Here is an 18,132-nt window from a genome sequence, read left to right as displayed (position 1 = left end):
TAATGGTAGTAGAGATATTAGAGGTATACATGATACTAGAGGTAATGTAGTAGAGATATTAGAGGTATAAATGATACTAGAGGTAATGTAGTAGAGATATTAGAGGTATACATTATACTAGTGGTAATGGTAGTAGAGATATTAGAGGTATAAATGATACTAGAGGTAATGTAGTAGAGATATTAGAGGTAAATGCTGCTAGTGGTAATGGTAGTAGAGATATTAGAGGTATAAATGATACTAGTGGTAATAGTAGTAGAGATATTATAGGTATGAATGATACTAGCGGTAATGGTAGTAGAGATATTAGAGGTATTAATGATACTAGAGGTAATGTAGTCGAGATATTAGAGGTATAAATGATACAAGAGGTAATGTAGTAGAGATATTAGAGGTATAAATGCTACTAGTGGTAATGGTAGTAGAGATATTAGAGGTATAAATACTACTAGTGGTAATGTAGTAGAGATATTAGAGGTAAAAGCTGCTAGTGGTAATGGTAGTAGAGATATTAGAGGTATAAATGATACTAGAGGTAATGGTAGCAGAGATATTAGAGGTATAAATGGTACTAGACGTAATGTAGTAGAGATATTAGAGGTATAAATGATACTAGTGCTAATGGTAGAGATATTAGAGGTATAAATGATACTAGTGCTAATGGTAGAGATATTAGAGGTATAAATGATACTAGATGTAATGTAGTAGAGATATTAGAGGTATAAATGATACTAGTGGTAATGGTAGAGATATTAGAGGTATAAATGATACTAGTGCTAATGGTAGTAGTAGAGGTATTAATGAAACTAGAGGTAATGGTAGTAGAGATATTAGAGGTATAAATGATACTAGTGGTAATGGGAGAGATATTAGAGCTATAAATACTACTAGTGCTAATGGTAGTAGTAGAGGTATTAATGATACTAGAGGTAATGTAGTAGAGATATTAGAGGTATAAATGATACTAGTGGTAATGGGAGAGATATTAGAGGTATAAATGATACTAGAGGTAATGGTGGTAGTAGAGATATTAGAGGTATAAATGATACTAGAGTTAATGTAGTAGAGATATTAGAGGTATAAATACTACTAGTGGTAATGGTAGTAGAGATATTAGAGGTATAAATGAAACTAGAGGTAATGGTGGTAGTAGAGATATTAGAGGTATAAATGCTACTAGTGGTAATGGTGGTAGTAGAGATATTAGAGGTATAAATGATACTAGAGGTAATGGTAGTAGAGATATTAGAGGTATAAATACTACTAGTGGTAATGGTAGTAGAGATATTAGAGGTATAAATGATACTAGAGGTAATGTAGTAGAGATATTAGAGGTATAAATACTACTAGTGGTAATGGTAGTAGAGATATTAGAGGTATAAATTATACTAGTGGTAATGGTAGTAGAGATATTAGAGGTATAAATGATACTAGAGGTAATGTAGTAGAGATATTAGAGGTAAATGCTGCTAGTGGTAATGGTAGTAGAGATATTAGAGGTATAAATGATACTAGTGGTAATAGTAGTAGAGATATTAGAGGTATGAATGATACTAGCGGTAATGGTAGTAGAGATATTAGAGGTATAAATGATACTAGAGGTAATGGTGGTAGTAGAGATATTAGAGGTATTAATGATACTAGAGGTAATGTAGTCGAGATATTAGAGGTATAAATGCTACTAGTGGTAATGGTAGTAGAGATATTAGAGGTATAAATACTACTAGTGGTAATGTAGTAGAGATATTAGAGGTAAAAGCTGCTAGTGGTAATGGTAGTAGAGATATTAGAGGTATAAATACTACTAGTGGTAATGGTGGTAGTAGAGATATTAGAGGTATAAATGATACTAGAGGTAATGGTAGCAGAGATATTAGAGGTATAAATGGTACTAGATGTAATGTAGTAGAGATATTAGAGGTATAAATGATACTAGTGCTAATGGTAGAGATATTAGAGGTATAAATGATACTAGTGCTAATGGTAGAGATATTAGAGGTATAAATGATACTAGATGTAATGTAGTAGAGATATTAGAGGTATAAATGATACTAGATGTAATGTGGTAGAGATATTAGAGGTATAAATGCTACTAGTGGTAATGGTAGTAGAGATATTAGAGGTATACATGATACTAGTGGTAATGGTGGTAGTAGAGATATTAGAGGTATTAATGATACTAGAGGTAATGTAGTAGAGATATTAGAGGTATAAATGATACTAGAGGTAATGTAGTAGTGATATTAGAGGTATAAATGATACTAGTGCTAATGGTAGAGATATTAGAGGTATAAATGATACTAGATGTAATGTAGTAGAGATATTAGAGGTATAAATGATACTAGTGGTAATGGTAGAGATATTAGAGGTATAAATGATACTAGTGCTAATGGTAGTAGTAGAGGTATAAATGATACTAGAGGTAATGTAGTAGAGATATTAGAGGTTTTAATGATACTAGTGGTAATGGTAGAGATATTAGAGGTATAAATACTACTAGTGCTAATGGTAGTAGTAGAGGTATTAATGATACTAGAGGTAATGTAGTAGAGATATTAGAGGTATTAATGACACTAGTGGTAATGGTAGTAGAGACAGAGAGAGAGAGAGACAGACAGAGACAGAGAGAATAGACTGAAGAACCTATCATTCCATGTCTTAACCTCTTCTTTATTTGGCCTTAATGGCCGTGTACTCTTATAATCTCCACCCGGCACAGCCAGAAGAAAACTGTCCATCCCTCAGAGTCTGGTTCCTCTCTAGGTTTCTTCCTAGGTTCTAGCCTTTCTAGGGAGTTTTTCCTAGCCACCGTGCTTCTACATCTGCATTGCTTGCTGTTTGGGGTTTTAGGCTGGGTTTCTGTATAGCACTTTGTGACATCAGCTGATGTAAAAAGGGCTTTATAAATACATTTTTGATTGATTATCTCACATTTACATTCTCACACTTTGCTTTTATCCATTCCCCTGATTCTCTCTCTCTTTATTTATCTCTATTTCTCTTTCTCTCATCCTGCTCTTCTTGTCGCTCAGACATAGACAAGCCCATTCTGTTATTAAACATCTCTCCTTTTTATTCGTCTTCTCTGTGACCTTTACCAACAGGCGGCTGTGTACCCAGAGTCTCTGTCTGTCTCACTGGCTGAGACGCTGGCATCTTGCCGGCGTTAACGCTCACTTCACTGGCTTCCTGTGGCTTGCCTTTCCCGAGTCGTTGTGTGTGTGTGTGTGTGTGCGTGTTCATGTTTTTCACATTAACACCAAGTTCGAGCACAGAGGAAAGGGTTACCTTGCTTCTTAGAGCAAATAAGCCATACCACCACCCCCTCTCCCTATTTCAAATTGGTTCAGCTAGGAAAATGTTATCTCTCTCTGACTGATCATATCCCGATGTGTGGATCCCTGCATGAATAGTTTAGGACGAGCAGCGGAACTTTCCAGTTCCAGAATATTACAGTTGAAGTCGGAAGTTTACATACACTCAATTAGTATTTGGTAGCATTGCCTTTAAAGTGTTTAACTTGGGTCAAACGTTTCGGGTAGCCTTCCATAAGCTTGCCACAATTAGTTGGGTGAATTTTGGCCCATTCCTCCTGACAGAGCTGGTGTAACAGTCAGGTTTGTAGGCCTCCTTGCTCGCACACGCTTTTTCAGTTCTGCCCACAAATTTTCTTTAGGATTGAGGTCAGGGCTTTGTGATGGCCACTCCAATACCTTGACTTTGATGTCCTTAAGCCATTTTCCACAACTTTGGTAGTATGCTTGGGGTCATTGTCCATTTTGAAGACCCATTTGCGACCAAGCTTTAACTTCCTGACTGATGTCTTGAGATGTTGCTTCAATATATCCACATAATTTTCATTCCTCATGACGCCATCTATTTTGTGAAGTGCACCAGTCCCTCCTGCAGCAAAGCACCCCCACAACATGATTCTGCCACCCCCGTGCTTCACGGTAGGGATGGTGTTCTTTGGCTTGCAAGCCTCCCCCTTTTTACTCCAAACATAATGATGGTCATTATTGCCAAACAGTTCTATTTTTGTTTCATCAGACCAGAGGACATTTCTCCAAAAAGTACGATCTTTGTCCCCATGTGCAGTTGCCAACCATAGTCTGGCTTTTTATGGCGGTTTTGGAGCAGTGGCTTCTTCTGAGCGGCTGTAATCATCTGGGTGTAGCTGGTGCAGAGGAGTCAGGCACAGGACAGCAGAGATGAGTAATAAAAGTAACTTTACTGAAAATCACCAAATATATGTAGATATACCAACCCCACACAAACGGACCGAAATATATAAAACAAACACGCACAAAAACCATGGGGAAAACAGAGGGTTAAATAATGAACATGTAATTGTTTGTAAAACAAAGACAAAACAACTGGAAAATGAAAAGTGGATCGGCGATGGCAAGAAGGCCGGTGACGTCGACCGCCGAACGTCGCCCGAACAAGGTGAGGGACTGACTTCGGCGGAAGTCATGACAGCGGCCTTTCAGGATATGTCGATATAGGACTCGTTTTACTGTGGATATAGATACTTTTGTACCTGTTTCCTCCAGCATCTTCACAAGGTCCTTTGCTGTTGTTCTGGGATTGATTTGCAGTTTTCGCACCAAAGTATGTTCATCTCTAGCAGACAGAACGCGTCTCCTTCCTGAGCGGTATGACGGCTGCGTGGTCCCATGGTGTTTATACTTGCTATTGTTTGTACAGATGAACGTGGTACCTTCAGGTGTTGGAGGTCTACAATTCTTTTTTCTGAGGTCTTGGCTGATTTCTTTTGATTTTCCCATGATGTCAAGCAAAGAGGCACTGAGTTTGAAGGTAGGCCTTGAAATACATCCACAGGTACACCTCCAATTGACTCAAATGATGTCAATAAGCCAATCAGAAGCTTCTAAAGCCATGACATCATTTTCTGGAATTTTCCAAGCTGCTTGAAGGCACAGTCAACTTAGTGTATGTAAACTTCTGACCCACTGGAATTGTGATAAATGAATTATAGGTGAAATAATCTGTCTGTAAACAATTGTTGGCCAAATGACTTGTGTCATGCACAAAGTAGATGTCCTAACCAACTTGCCAAAACTACAGTTTGTTAACAAGACATTTCTGGAGTGGCTGAAAAAAAGAGTTTTAATGACTCCAACCTAAGTGTATGTAAACTTCCGACTTCAACTGTACATCACATAGTTGAATTGTGTTCAACAGTCATTTTTGAAGAACGCTACAATGGATTGGTGCCCTCTGTAAAATGACTCTCACGTGATATTACTTGACAGACACTGTTATCATGGCTCGATTTCCTCTACAAACACAGTGTCTGTGTGAATGGTAACATTAATATATGAACTGGGTGAGAAGCTAAGGCCTATTACATCAGCAACATTAAAGCTGATATGCACTCCAAACGGAAGCCTATTCCCTATATAGTGCACTACTTTAGACCAGAGTCCTATGGCACCCTATTCCCTATATAGTGCACTACTTTAGACCAGAGCCCTATAGAACCCTATTCCCTATTTAGTGCACTACCTTTTGACCAGAGCCCTATGGCACCCTATTCCCTATATAGTGCACTACTTTAGACCAGAGCCCTATGGAACCCTATTCCCTATATAGTGCACTACTTTAGACCAGAGTCCTATGGCACCCTATTCCCTATATAGTGCACTACTTTAGACCAGAGACCTATGGCACCCTATTCCCTATATAGTGCACTACTTTAGACCAGAGCCCTATAGAAGCCTATTCCCTATTTAGTGCACTACTTTAGACCAGAGCCCTATAGAACCCTATTCCCTATTTAGTGCACTACCTTTTGACCAGAGCCCTATGGCACCCTATTCCCTATATATAGTGCACTACCTTTCGACCAGAGTCCTATGGCACCCTATTTAGTGCACTACTTTAGACCAGAGCCCTATAGAACCCTATTCCCTATTTAGTGCACTACTTTAGACCAGAGCCCTATGGCACCCTATTCCCTATATATAGTGCACTACCTTTCGACCAGAGTCCTATGGCACCCTATTCCCTATATATAGTGCACTACTTTTGACCAGAGCCCTATGGCACCCTATTCTCTATATATAGTGCACTACCTTTCGACCAGAGTCCTATGGCACCCTATTCCCTATATATAGTGCACTTCTTTCGACCAGAGTCCTATGGCACCCTATTCCCTATATATAGTGCACTTCTTTCGACCAGAGTAATGGTAATATTAGGACAGGAGGACTTAGTCACATCATGTTACAGCTGGGAGGCTTTAGCATATGTATACAGTCTGTGTGGTCAAACCACCTTCATTAAGCTTTACTGTGTTAGAGATTCGTTGACTAGGAGTTAGTAGCAGGTTTACCAGAAATTATGGATTTCGTATACCTTTATACATGTCTGCATGGTCACTTTAATAACTCTATCTACATGTACATATTACCTCAATTACCTCGACTAACCGGTGCCCCCGCAAATTGACTTAGTACCGGTACCCCCTGTATATAGTCTCCACATCGATTCTGTACCAGTACCCCCTGTATATAGCCTCCACATTGACTCTGTACCGTAACACCCTGTATATAGCCTACACATTGACTCTGTACCGGTACCCCCTGTATATAGCCTCCACATTGACTCTGTACCGGTACCCCCTGTATATAGCCTCCACATTGACTCTGTACTGGTACCCCCTGTATATAGCCTCCACATTGACTCTGTACCGGTACCCCCTGTATATAGCCTCCACATTGACTCTGTACCGGTACCCCCTGTATATAGTCTCCACATTGACTCTGTACCGGTACCACTGTATATAGCCTCCACATTGACTCTGTACTGGTACCCCCTGTATAAAGCCTCCACATTGACTCTGTACTGGTACCCCTGTATAAAGCCTCCACATTGACTCTGTACCGGTACCCCCTGTATATAGCCTCCACATTGACTCTGTATCGGTACCCCCTGTATATAGCCTCCACATTGACTCTGTACCGGTACCCCCTGTATATAGCCTCCACATCGACTCTGTACTGGTACCCCCTGTATATAGCCTCCACATTGACTCTGTACCGTAACACCCTGTATATAGCCTCCACAAAGACTCTGTACCGGTACCCCCTGTATATAGCCTCCACATTGACTCTGTATCGGTACCCCCTGTATATAGCCTCCACATTGACTCTGTACCAGTAACCCCTGTATATAGCCTCCACATTGACTCTGTACCGGTACCCCCTGTATATAGCCTCCACATTGACTCTGTACCGGTACCCCCTGTATATAGCCTCCACATTGACTCTGTACTGGTACCCCCTGTATATAGCCTCCACATTGACTCTGTACTGGTACCCCCTGTATAAAGCCTCCACATTGACTCTGTACTGTCTACACCTGTTGAATTCGGCGCATGTGACTAATAAAGTTTGATTCGATTTCTTGTATCGGGTTGAAATCATCTTGTCTTTTGTTTTTTCAAAGCAGCTGAACGAAAAACATGTTGAAAATGTAGTCCTGGTGACATCATCTACCGTGGCTCCCGGTGACGTCATCGATCACGGCTGATGTAATAGTGGGGTCGTATTTACGACAGCGGAAGGTACCAGAGGTCAGGATGTGTCTCACTTTTTTTACTGCTGTAATGAAAAGCATCAGGAGCAGCGGGGAGCAGCGTAGTGAAGCACAGAACACTTAGCAGGACCAGAGGCTTCTGTTTATTTGCTATAAAGGCCTCTGAGCGAGGGCCTATAGCCTTCACTTTAATTGCTGTGCAAATGGATTCAATTCTGGCTTCATCGGTCTCCCATGTTACTACTCGGACAGACTGGAGCACTTCTGATGAAGTCACGAGGACAGCTAGCTGAACGTAGGACAGAGAGAGAATGAGAGAGAGAGAGAGAGAGAGAGAAAAGAGAGCGAGAGAGAGAGAGAGAGAGAGAGAGAGAGAGAGGGAGAAAAGAGAGCGAGAGAGAGAGAGAGAGAGAGAGAGAGAGAGAGAGAGAGAGGGAGAAAAGAGAGCGGAGAGAGAGAGAGAGAGAGAGAGAGAGAGAGAGAGAGAGAGAGAGAGAGAGAGAGTTAGAGGGAGAAAAGAGAGAGAGAGAGAGAGAGAGAGAGAGAAAAGAGAGAGAGAGAGAGAGGGAGAGAGAGAGAGAGAGAGAGAGAGAGAGAGAAAAGAGAGCGAGAGAGAGAGAGAGAGAGAGAGAGGGAGAAGCACTCAGTTGTCCTTTATGGTACAGAGAGGTGCGCTCGACTAAGCAATATGGAATAGTTTTAAGAAGGTCATACCAAGGAGCATTTAGCTATTTGATTTAGTATTTTACAACCCCTTGACCCCAAAAATATTGTAAAGAATTATTTGATTAACAACTATTTTTGGTCTTACTGCTGTTAGTCCATACAAAGGCATTGAATAACATATTCACTACATGGATCAACAGATAGTCCCCCACAAACAAATCTAAATGAAGTTTGTTCTGAAGTATCTGTCCTATATTTTTTGAAAGGCTGGTCATGGCTCACATCAACTCCATTATCCCAGAAACCCTAGACCCACTCCAATTTGCATACAACCCCCAACATATACACAGATGACGCAATCTCTATTGCCACTCCACACTGCTCTTTCCCACCTGGACAAAAGGAATACCTATGTAAGAATGCTGTTCATTGACTACAGCTCAGCGTTCAACACCTTAGTGCCCTCAAAACTCATCACCAAGCTAAGGATCCTGGGACTAAACACCTCCCTCTGCAACTGGATCCTGGACTTCCTGACGAGCCGCCCCCAGGTGGTGAGGGTAGGCAACAATATATCTGCCACGCTGATCCTCAGCACAAAGTCCCCTCAGGGGTGCGTGCTCAATCCCCTCCTGTACTCCCTGTTCACTCATGACTGCATGGTCAGGCACGACTCCAACACCATCATTAAGTTTGCCGATGACACAACAGTGGTAGGTCTGATCACAGACAACAATGAGACAGCCTATAGGGAGGAGGTCAGAGACCTGGCCGTGTGGTGCCAGGACAACAAACTCTCCCACAATGTGATCAAGACAAAGGAGATGATTGGGGACTACAGGAATAGGTGGACCGAGCGCGCCCCCATTCTCATCGACGGGGCTGCAGTGGAGCAGGTTGAGAGCTTCAAGTTCCTTGGTGTCCACATCACCAACGATCTATCGTGGTCCAAACACACTAAGACAGTCATGAAGAGGGCACGACAAAACCTATTCCCCCTCAGGAGACTGAAAAGATTTGGCATGGCTCCACAGATCCTCAAAAGGTTCTACAGCTGCACCATCGAGAGCATCCTGACTGGTTGCACCACTGCCTGGTATGGCAACTGTTCGGCCTCTGACCGCAAGGCACTCCAGAGGGTAGTGCGTACGGCCCAGTACATCACTGGGGCCAAGCTTCCTGCCATCCAGGACCTCTTCACCAGGCGGTGTCAGAGGAAGGCCCTAAAAATTGTCAAAGACCCCAGCCACCCCAGTCATAGACTGTTCTCTCTGCTACCGCATGGCAAGCGGTACCAGAGGGCCAAGTCTAGGTCCAAGAGGCTTCTAAACAGCTTCTACCCCCAAGCCATAAGACTCCTGAACATCTAATCAAATGGCTACCCAGACTATTTGCATTGCCCCCCCCCCACCTCTTTTACACCGCTGCTACTCTCTGTTGTTATCATCTATGCATAGTCACTTTAAGAACTCTACCTACATGTACATATAACCTCGACTAACCGGTGCCCCCGCACATTGACTCTGTACCGGTACCCCCTGTATATAGCCTCCACATTGACTCTGTACCGTAATACCCTGTATATAGCCTCCACATTGACTCTGTACTGGTACCCCCTGTATATAGCCTCCACATTGACTCTGTACCGGTACCCCCCTGTATATAGCCTCCACATTGACTCTGTACTGGTACCCCCTGTATATAGCCTCCACATTGACTCTGTACCGGTACCCCCTGTATATAGCCTCCACATTGACTCTGTACCGGTACCCCCTGTATATAGCCTCCACATTGACTCTGTACCGGTACCCCCTGTATATAGCCTCCACATTGACTCTGTACCGGTACCCCCTGTATATAGCCTCCACATTGACTCTGTACCAGTAACCCCTGTATATAGCCTCCACATTGACTCTGTACCGGTACCCCCTGTATATAGCCTCCACATTGACTCTGTACCGGTACCCCCTGTATATAGCCTCCACATTGACTCTGTACTGGTACCCCCTGTATATAGCCTCCACATTGACTCTGTACCAGTACCCCCTGTATATAGCCTCCACATTGACTCTGTACCGTAACACCCTGTATATACCCTCCACATTGACTCTGTACCGGTACCCCCTGTATATAGCCTCCACATTGACTCTGTACCGTAATACCCTGTATATAGCCTCCACATTGACTCGGTACCGTAACACCCTGTATATAGCCTCCACATTGACTCTGTACCGGTACCCCCTGTATATAGCCTCCACATTGACTCTGTACCGGTACCCCCTGTATATAGCCTCCACATTGACTCTGTACCGGTACCCCCTGTATATAGCCTCCACATTGACTCTGTACCGTAATACCCTGTATATAGCCTCCACATTGACTCTGTACCGGGACCCCTGTATATCGTCTCGCTATTGTTATTTTACTGCTGCTCTATAATTACTTGTTACTTTTATTTCTTATTCTTATTCGTATTCTTTAAAAAAAATGTAACTGCATTGTTAGTTAAGGTCTCGTAATTAAGCATTTCACTGCCCTGTTGTATTCAGCATTTCACTGTAAGGTCTACTACACCTGTTGTATTCAGCATTTCACTGTAAGGTCTACTACACCTGTTGTATTCAGCATTTCACTGTAAGGTCTACTACACCTGTTGTATTCAGCATTTCACTGTAAGGTCTACTACACCTGTTGTATTCAGCATTTCACTGTGAGGTCTACTACACCTGTTGTATTCAGCATTTCACTGTGAGGTCTACTACACCTGTTGTATTCAGCATTTCACTGTGAGGTCTACTACACCTGTTGTATTCAGCATTTCACTGTAAGGTCTACTACACCTGTTGTATTCAGCATTTCACTGTAAGGTCTACTACACCTGTTGTATTGAGCATTTCACTGTAAGGTCTACTACACCTGTTGTATTCAGCATTTCACTGTGAGGTCTACTACACCTGTTGTATTCAGCATTTCACTGTGAGGTCTACTACACCTGTTGTATTCAGCATTTCACTGTGAGGTCTACTACACCTGTTGTATTCAGCATTTCACTGTAAGGTCTACTACACCTGTTGTATTCAGCATTTCACTGTGAGGTCTACTACACCTGTTGTATTCAGCATTTCACTGTAAGGTCTACTACACCTGTTGTATTCAGCATTTCACTGTGAGGTCTACTACACCTGTTGTATTCAGCATTTCACTGTGAGGTCTACTACACCTGTTGTATTCAGCATTTCACTGTGAGGTCTACTACACCTGTTGTATTCAGCATTTCACTGTGAGGTCCACTACACCTGTTGTATTCAGCATTTCACTGTGAGGTCTACTACACCTGTTGTATTGAGCATTTCACTGTGAGGTCTACTACACCTGTTGTATTCAGCATTTCACTGTAAGGTCTACTACACCTGTTGTATTCAGCATTTCACTGTGAGGTCTACTACACCTGTTGTATTCAGCATTTCACTGTAAGGTCTACTACACCTGTTGTATTCAGCATTTCACTGTGAGGTCTACTACACCTGTTGTATTCAGCATTTCACTGTGAGGTCTACTACACCTGTTGTATTCAGCATTTCACTGTGAGGTCTACTACACCTGTTGTATTCAGCATTTCACTGTAAGGTCTACTACACCTGTTGTATTCAGCATTTCACTGTGAGGTCTACTACACCTGTTGTATTCAGCATTTCACTGTAAGGTCTACTACACCTGTTGTATTCAGCATTTCACTGTAAGGTCTACTACACCTGTTGTATTCAGCATTTCACTGTGAGGTCTACTACACCTGTTGTATTGAGCATTTCACTGTAAGGTCTACTACACCTGTTGTATTCGGCTCATGTGACTAATAACATTTTATTTTATTTGATATCTGAGTTATAGAAGAAAGATCAGGAAACATCTGTATTAGTTTTTTACATGTATTTATCTCCATATTGTTAGAACTAAACAGTCTCCATATACAACTGGTACCGTGGGGACTGTCAGACGAGTCTTGTGAGGTCTGTGGGTGTCCAAGAACAAAACACCTGACATCTAAATATCCGTGAGAGCCTCACCTTTCCACAGAGGGGTCATATTAGTGTGTAGCCCAAACTGTTGGGACGCTACAGACAGAAGTTGGCAGATCGGCTGTACCGACTTCAGACGAGTCTCCTGACACTTGTGGAGGTCGTAGTGCAAGACGGAGAACACCATGTTCGTGAGAGTCTCATCTGTCCATCGAGGGGTCATAATAGTATGTAGTTTGTATGCCAAATAGTTTGTAGACCAAACCATAATAGTATGTAGTTTGTATGCCAAATAGTTTGTAGTCCAAACCATAATAGTTTGTAGTTTGTATGCCAAATAGTTTGTAGACCAAACCATAATAGTTTGTAGACCAAACCATAATAGTTTGTAGTTTGTATGCCAAATAGTTTGTAGTCCAAACCATAATAGTTTGTAGTTTGTATGCCAAAAAGTTTGTAAACCAAACCATAATAGTATGTAGTTTGTATGCCAAATAGTTTGTAGGCCAAATCGTTCGGACGCTACCGCTGTTTTTCTGACAAGACCTATTTCTGGGATGTCTCATGGTCTGACAAACACTCTTCTCTAGCTCTGTCACCTTTCACCTCAGATGCATAAATGCGACACTGGTGGATGTGGTGGATTGAGACACATACAATGAAAAACATGTATCTCTTAAACTGACAGATTTTTATGGAGATTTCTTTATTATGCTAATTCGATTTCAAGTGTGGGGGGGGGCGTGGACATCGGCCTTAGAGGGGTAGCTGACCTGCAGAATAATTATTCATTTGTTCCATTGCTTCTGCCACTCACTCTACATTCGCTCTCTGAACAGGTTTCGGTAGCTACCATGTATTCTCACGAGGCTAATGTAGAGCTGTATTATCATGAGGCTAATGTAGAGCTGTGTTATCATGAGGCTAATGTAGAGCTGTGTTATCATGAGGCTAATGTAGAGCTGTGTTATCATGACGCTAATGAAGAGCTGTGTTATCATGAGGCTAATGTAGAGCTGTGTTATCATGAGAATAATGTAGAGCTGTGTTATCATGAGGCTAATGTAGAGCTGTATTATCATGAGGCTAATGTAGAGCTGTGTTATCATGAGTCTAATGAAGAGCTGTGTTATCATGAGGCTAATGTAGAGCTGTGTTATCATGAGGCTAATGTAGAGCTGTGTTATCATGAGGCTAATGTAGAGCTGTGTTATCATGAGGCTAATGAAGAGCTGTGTTATCATGAGGCTAATGTAGAGCTGTGTTATCATGAGGCTAATGTAGAGCTGTGTTATCATGAGGCTAATGTAGAGCTGTGTTATCATGAGGCTAATGAAGAGCTGTGTTATCATGAGGCTAATGTAGAGCTGTGTTATCATGAGGCTAATGTAGAGCTGTGTTATCATGAGGCTAATGTAGAGCTGTGTTATCATGAGGCTAATGTAGAGCTGTGTTATCATGAGGCTAATGTAGAGCTGTATTATCATGAGGCTAATGTAGAGCTGTGTTATCATGAGGCTAACGTAGAGCTGTGTTATCATGAGGCTAATGTAGAGCTGTATTATAATGAGGCTAATGAAGAGCTGTGTTATCATGAGGCTAATGTAGAGCTGTATAGGGAATAGGGTAACACTTGGGACGCATCTGATGTTAAGCAGAAATGGAGGTTGTGGTGGTATTGCTGTAGGTGGTCTGTTGTCAGTAAGAGGTAAATGGGGGAGCATGGGGAGAGGTCTGTGTGAGGGGGGAGAGGTCTGTGTGAGGGGGAGAGGTCTGTGTGACGGGGGAGAGGTCTGTGTGACGGGGGAGAGGTCTGTGTGAGGGGGAGAGGTCTGTGTGAGGGGAGAGGTCTGTGTGACGGGGGAGAGGTCTGTGTGATGGGGGAGAGGTCTGTGTGAGGGGGAGAGATCTGTGTGAGGGGGGAGAGGTCTGTGTGAGGGGGGAGAGGTCTGTGTGACGGGGAGAGGTCTGTGTGACGGGGGAGAGGTCTGTGTGAGGGGGAGAGGTCTGTGTGAGGGGGGAGAGGTCTGTGTGAGGGGGAGAGGTCTGTGTGACGGGGGAGAGGTCTGTGTGAGGGGGGGAGAGGTCTGTGTGACGGGGAGAGGTCTGTGTGAGGGGGGAGAGGTCTGTGTGAGAGGGGAGAGGTCTGTGTGAGGGGGGGAGAGGTCTGTGTGAGGGGGGAGAGGTCTGTGTGAGGGGGGAGAGGTCTGTGTGAGGGGGGAGAGGTCTGTGTGACGGAGGAGAGGTCTGTGTGTATGGTGAGGGGGGAAAGGACTGTCTGTGTGTATGGTGAGGGGGGAAAGGACCGTCTGTGTGTATGGTGAGGCACTGGGGACAGGACAGTCTGTGTGTGGCTACAGAACATGTTGTGAGGTCTATGGTGTTAACCTAGTGACTACAGGTCTATGGTGTTAACCTAGTGAGTACAGGTCTATGGTGTTAACCTAGTGACTACAGGTCTATGGTGTTAACCTAGTGGCTACAGGTCTATGGTGTTAACCTAGTGACTACAGGCTACAGGTCTATGGTGTTAACCTAGTGACTACAGGCTACAGGTCTATGGTGTTAACCTAGTGACTACAGGCTACAGGTCTATGGTGTTAGCCTAGTGACTAAAGGTCTATGGTGTTAACCTAGTGACTACAGGTCTATCTATGGTGTTAACCTAGTGACTACAGGTCTATGGTGTTAACCTAGTGGCTACAGGTCTATGGTGTTAACATAGTGACTACAGGTCTATGGTGTTAACCTAGTGACTACAGGCTACAGGTCTATGGTGTTAACCTAGTGACTACAGGCTACAGGTCTATGGTGTTAACCTAGTGACTACAGGTCTATGGTGTTAACCTAGTGACTACAGGGCTACAGGTCTATGGTGTTAACCTAGTGACTACAGGTCTATGGTGTTAACCTAGTGACTACAGGTCTATGGTGTTAACCTAGTGACTACAGGTCTATGGTGTTAACCTAGTGACTACAGGTCTATGGTGTTAACCTAGTGACTACAGGTCTATGGTGTTAACCTAGTGACTACAGGCTACAGGTCTATGGTGTTAACCTAGTGACTACAGGCTACAGGTCTATGGTGTTAACCTAGTGACTACAGGCTACAGGTCTATGGTGTTAGCCTAGTGACTACAGGTCTATGGTGTTAACCTAGTGACTACAGGTCTATCTATGGTGTTAACCTAGTGACTACAGGTCTATGGTGTTAACCTAGTGGCTACAGGTCTATGGTGTTAACATAGTGACTACAGGTCTATGGTGTTAACCTAGTGACTACAGGCTACAGGTCTATGGTGTTAACCTAGTGACTACAGGTCTATGGTGTTAACCTAGTGACTACAGGTCTATGGTGTTAACCTAGTGGCTACAGGTCTATGGTGTTAACCTAGTGACTACAGGTCTATGGTGTTAACCTAGTGACTACAGGTCTATGGTGTTAACCTAGTGACTACAGGTCTATGGTGTTAACCTAGTGGCTACAGATCTATGGTGTTAACCTAGTGACTACAGATCTATGGTGTTAACCTAGTGACTACAGGCTACATGTCTATGGTGTTAACCTAGTGACTACAGGTCGATGGTGTTAACCTAGTGGCTACAGGTCTATGGTGTTAACCTAGTGACTACAGGTCTATGGTGTTAACCTAGTGACTACAGGCTACAGGTCTATGGTTTTAACCTAGTGACTACAGGCTACAGGTCTATGGTGTTAACCTAGTGACTACAGGTCTATGGTGTTAACCTAGTGACTACAGGCTACAGGTCTATGGTTTTAACCTAGTGACTACAGGCTACAGGTCTATGGTGTTAACCTAGTGACTACAGGTCTATGGTGTTAACCTAGTGACTACAGGTCTATGGTGTTAACCTAGTGACTACAGGTCTATGGTGTTAACCTAGTGACTACAGGTCTATGGTGTTAACCTAGTGACTACGGGTCTATGGTGTTAACCTAGTGACTACAGGTCTATGGTGTTAACCTAGTGACTACAGGTCTATGGTGTTAACCTAGTGACTACGGGTCTATGGTGTTAACCTAGTGACTACAGGTCTATGGTGTTAACCTAGTGACTACAGGTCTATGGTGTTAACCTAGTGGCTACAGGTCTATGGTGTTAACCTAGTGACTACAGGCTACAGGTCTATGGTGTTAACCTAGTGACTACAGGTCTATGGTGTTAACCTAGTGACTACAGGTCTATGGTGTTAACCTAGTGACTACAGGCTACAGGTCTATGGTGTTAACCTAGTGACTACAGGTCTATGGTGTTAACCTAGTGGCTACAGGTCTATGGTGTTAACCTAGTGACTACAGGCTACAGGTCTATGGTGTTAACCTAGTGACTACAGGTCTATGGTGTTAACCTAGTGACTACAGGTCTATGGTGTTAACCTAGTGACTACAGGTCTATGGTGTTAACCTAGTGGCTACAGGTCTATGGTGTTAACCTAGTGACTACAGGCTACAGGTCTATGGTGTTAACCTAGTGACTACAGGCTACAGGTCTATGGTGTTAACCTAGTGACTACAGGTCTATGGTGTTAACCTAGTGACTACAGGTCTATGGTGTTAACCTAGTGGCTACAGGTCTATGGTGTTAACCTAGTGACTACAGGCTACAGGTCTATGGTGTTAACCTAGTGACTACAGGTCTATGGTGTTAACCTAGTGACTACAGGTCTATGGTGTTAACCTAGTGGCTACAGGTCTATGGTGTTAACCTAGTGACTACAGGTCTATGGTGTTAACCTAGTGACTACAGGTCTATGGTGTTAACCTAGTGACTACAGGTCTATGGTGTTAACCTAGTGACTACAGATCTATGGTGTTAACCTAGTGGCTACAGATCTATGGTGTTAACCTAGTGACTACAGATCTATGGTGTTAACCTAGTGACTACAGGCTACATGTCTATGGTGTTAACCTAGTGACTACAGGTCGATGGTGTTAACCTAGTGGCTACAGGTCTATGGTGTTAACCTAGTGACTACAGGTCTATGGTGTTAACCTAGTGACTACAGGCTACAGGTCTATGGTTTTAACCTAGTGACTACAGGCTACAGGTCTATGGTGTTAAACTAGTGACTACAGGTCTATGGTGTTAACCTAGTGACTACAGGTCTATGGTGTTAACCTAGTGACTACAGGTCTATGGTGTTAACCTAGTGACTACAGGTCTATGGTGTTAACCTAGTGACTACGGGTCTATGGTGTTAACCTAGTGACTACAGGTCTATGGTGTTAACCTAGTGACTACAGGTCTATGGTGTTAACCTAGTGACTACGGGTCTATGGTGTTAACCTAGTGACTACAGGTCTATGGTGTTAACCTAGTGACTACAGGTCTATGGTGTTAACCTAGTGGCTACAGGTCTATGGTGTTAACCTAGTGACTACAGGCTACAGGTCTATGGTGTTAACCTAGTGACTACAGGTCTATGGTGTTAACCTAGTGACTACAGGTCTATGGTGTTAACCTAGTGACTACAGGTCTATGGTGTTAACCTAGTGGCAACAGGTCTATGGTGTTAACCTAGTGACTACAGGCTACAGGTCTATGGTGTTAACCTAGTGACTACAGGCTACAGGTCTATGGTGTTAACCTAGTGACTACAGGTCTATGGTGTTAACCTAGTGACTACAGGTCTATGGTGTTAACCTAGTGACTACAGGTCTATGGTGTTAACCTAGTGGCTACAGGTCTATGGTGTTAACCTAGTGACTACAGGCTACAGGTCTATGGTGTTAACCTAGTGACTACAGGCTACAGGTCTATGGTGTTAACCTAGTGACTACAGGTCTATGGTGTTAACCTAGTGACTACAGGTCTATGGTGTTAACCTAGTGGCTACAGGTCTATGGTGTTAACCTAGTGAC

General features: G+C 43.0%; 1 protein-coding gene across 8 annotated transcripts in view; it reads left to right on the top strand.

The window, feature by feature from the left end:
- LOC106591960 (protein CBFA2T1) overlaps positions 1-18,132 on the top strand; it is a 141,763-nt gene that overhangs the window by 51,471 nt on the left and 72,160 nt on the right. The window lies entirely within an intron of this gene.

This window comes from Salmo salar, chromosome ssa14 (assembly GCF_905237065.1).
Source record: "Salmo salar chromosome ssa14, Ssal_v3.1, whole genome shotgun sequence".
NCBI classification, from domain to species: domain Eukaryota; kingdom Metazoa; phylum Chordata; class Actinopteri; order Salmoniformes; family Salmonidae; genus Salmo; species Salmo salar.
This window is presented reverse-complemented; position numbering and strand designations above follow the sequence as displayed.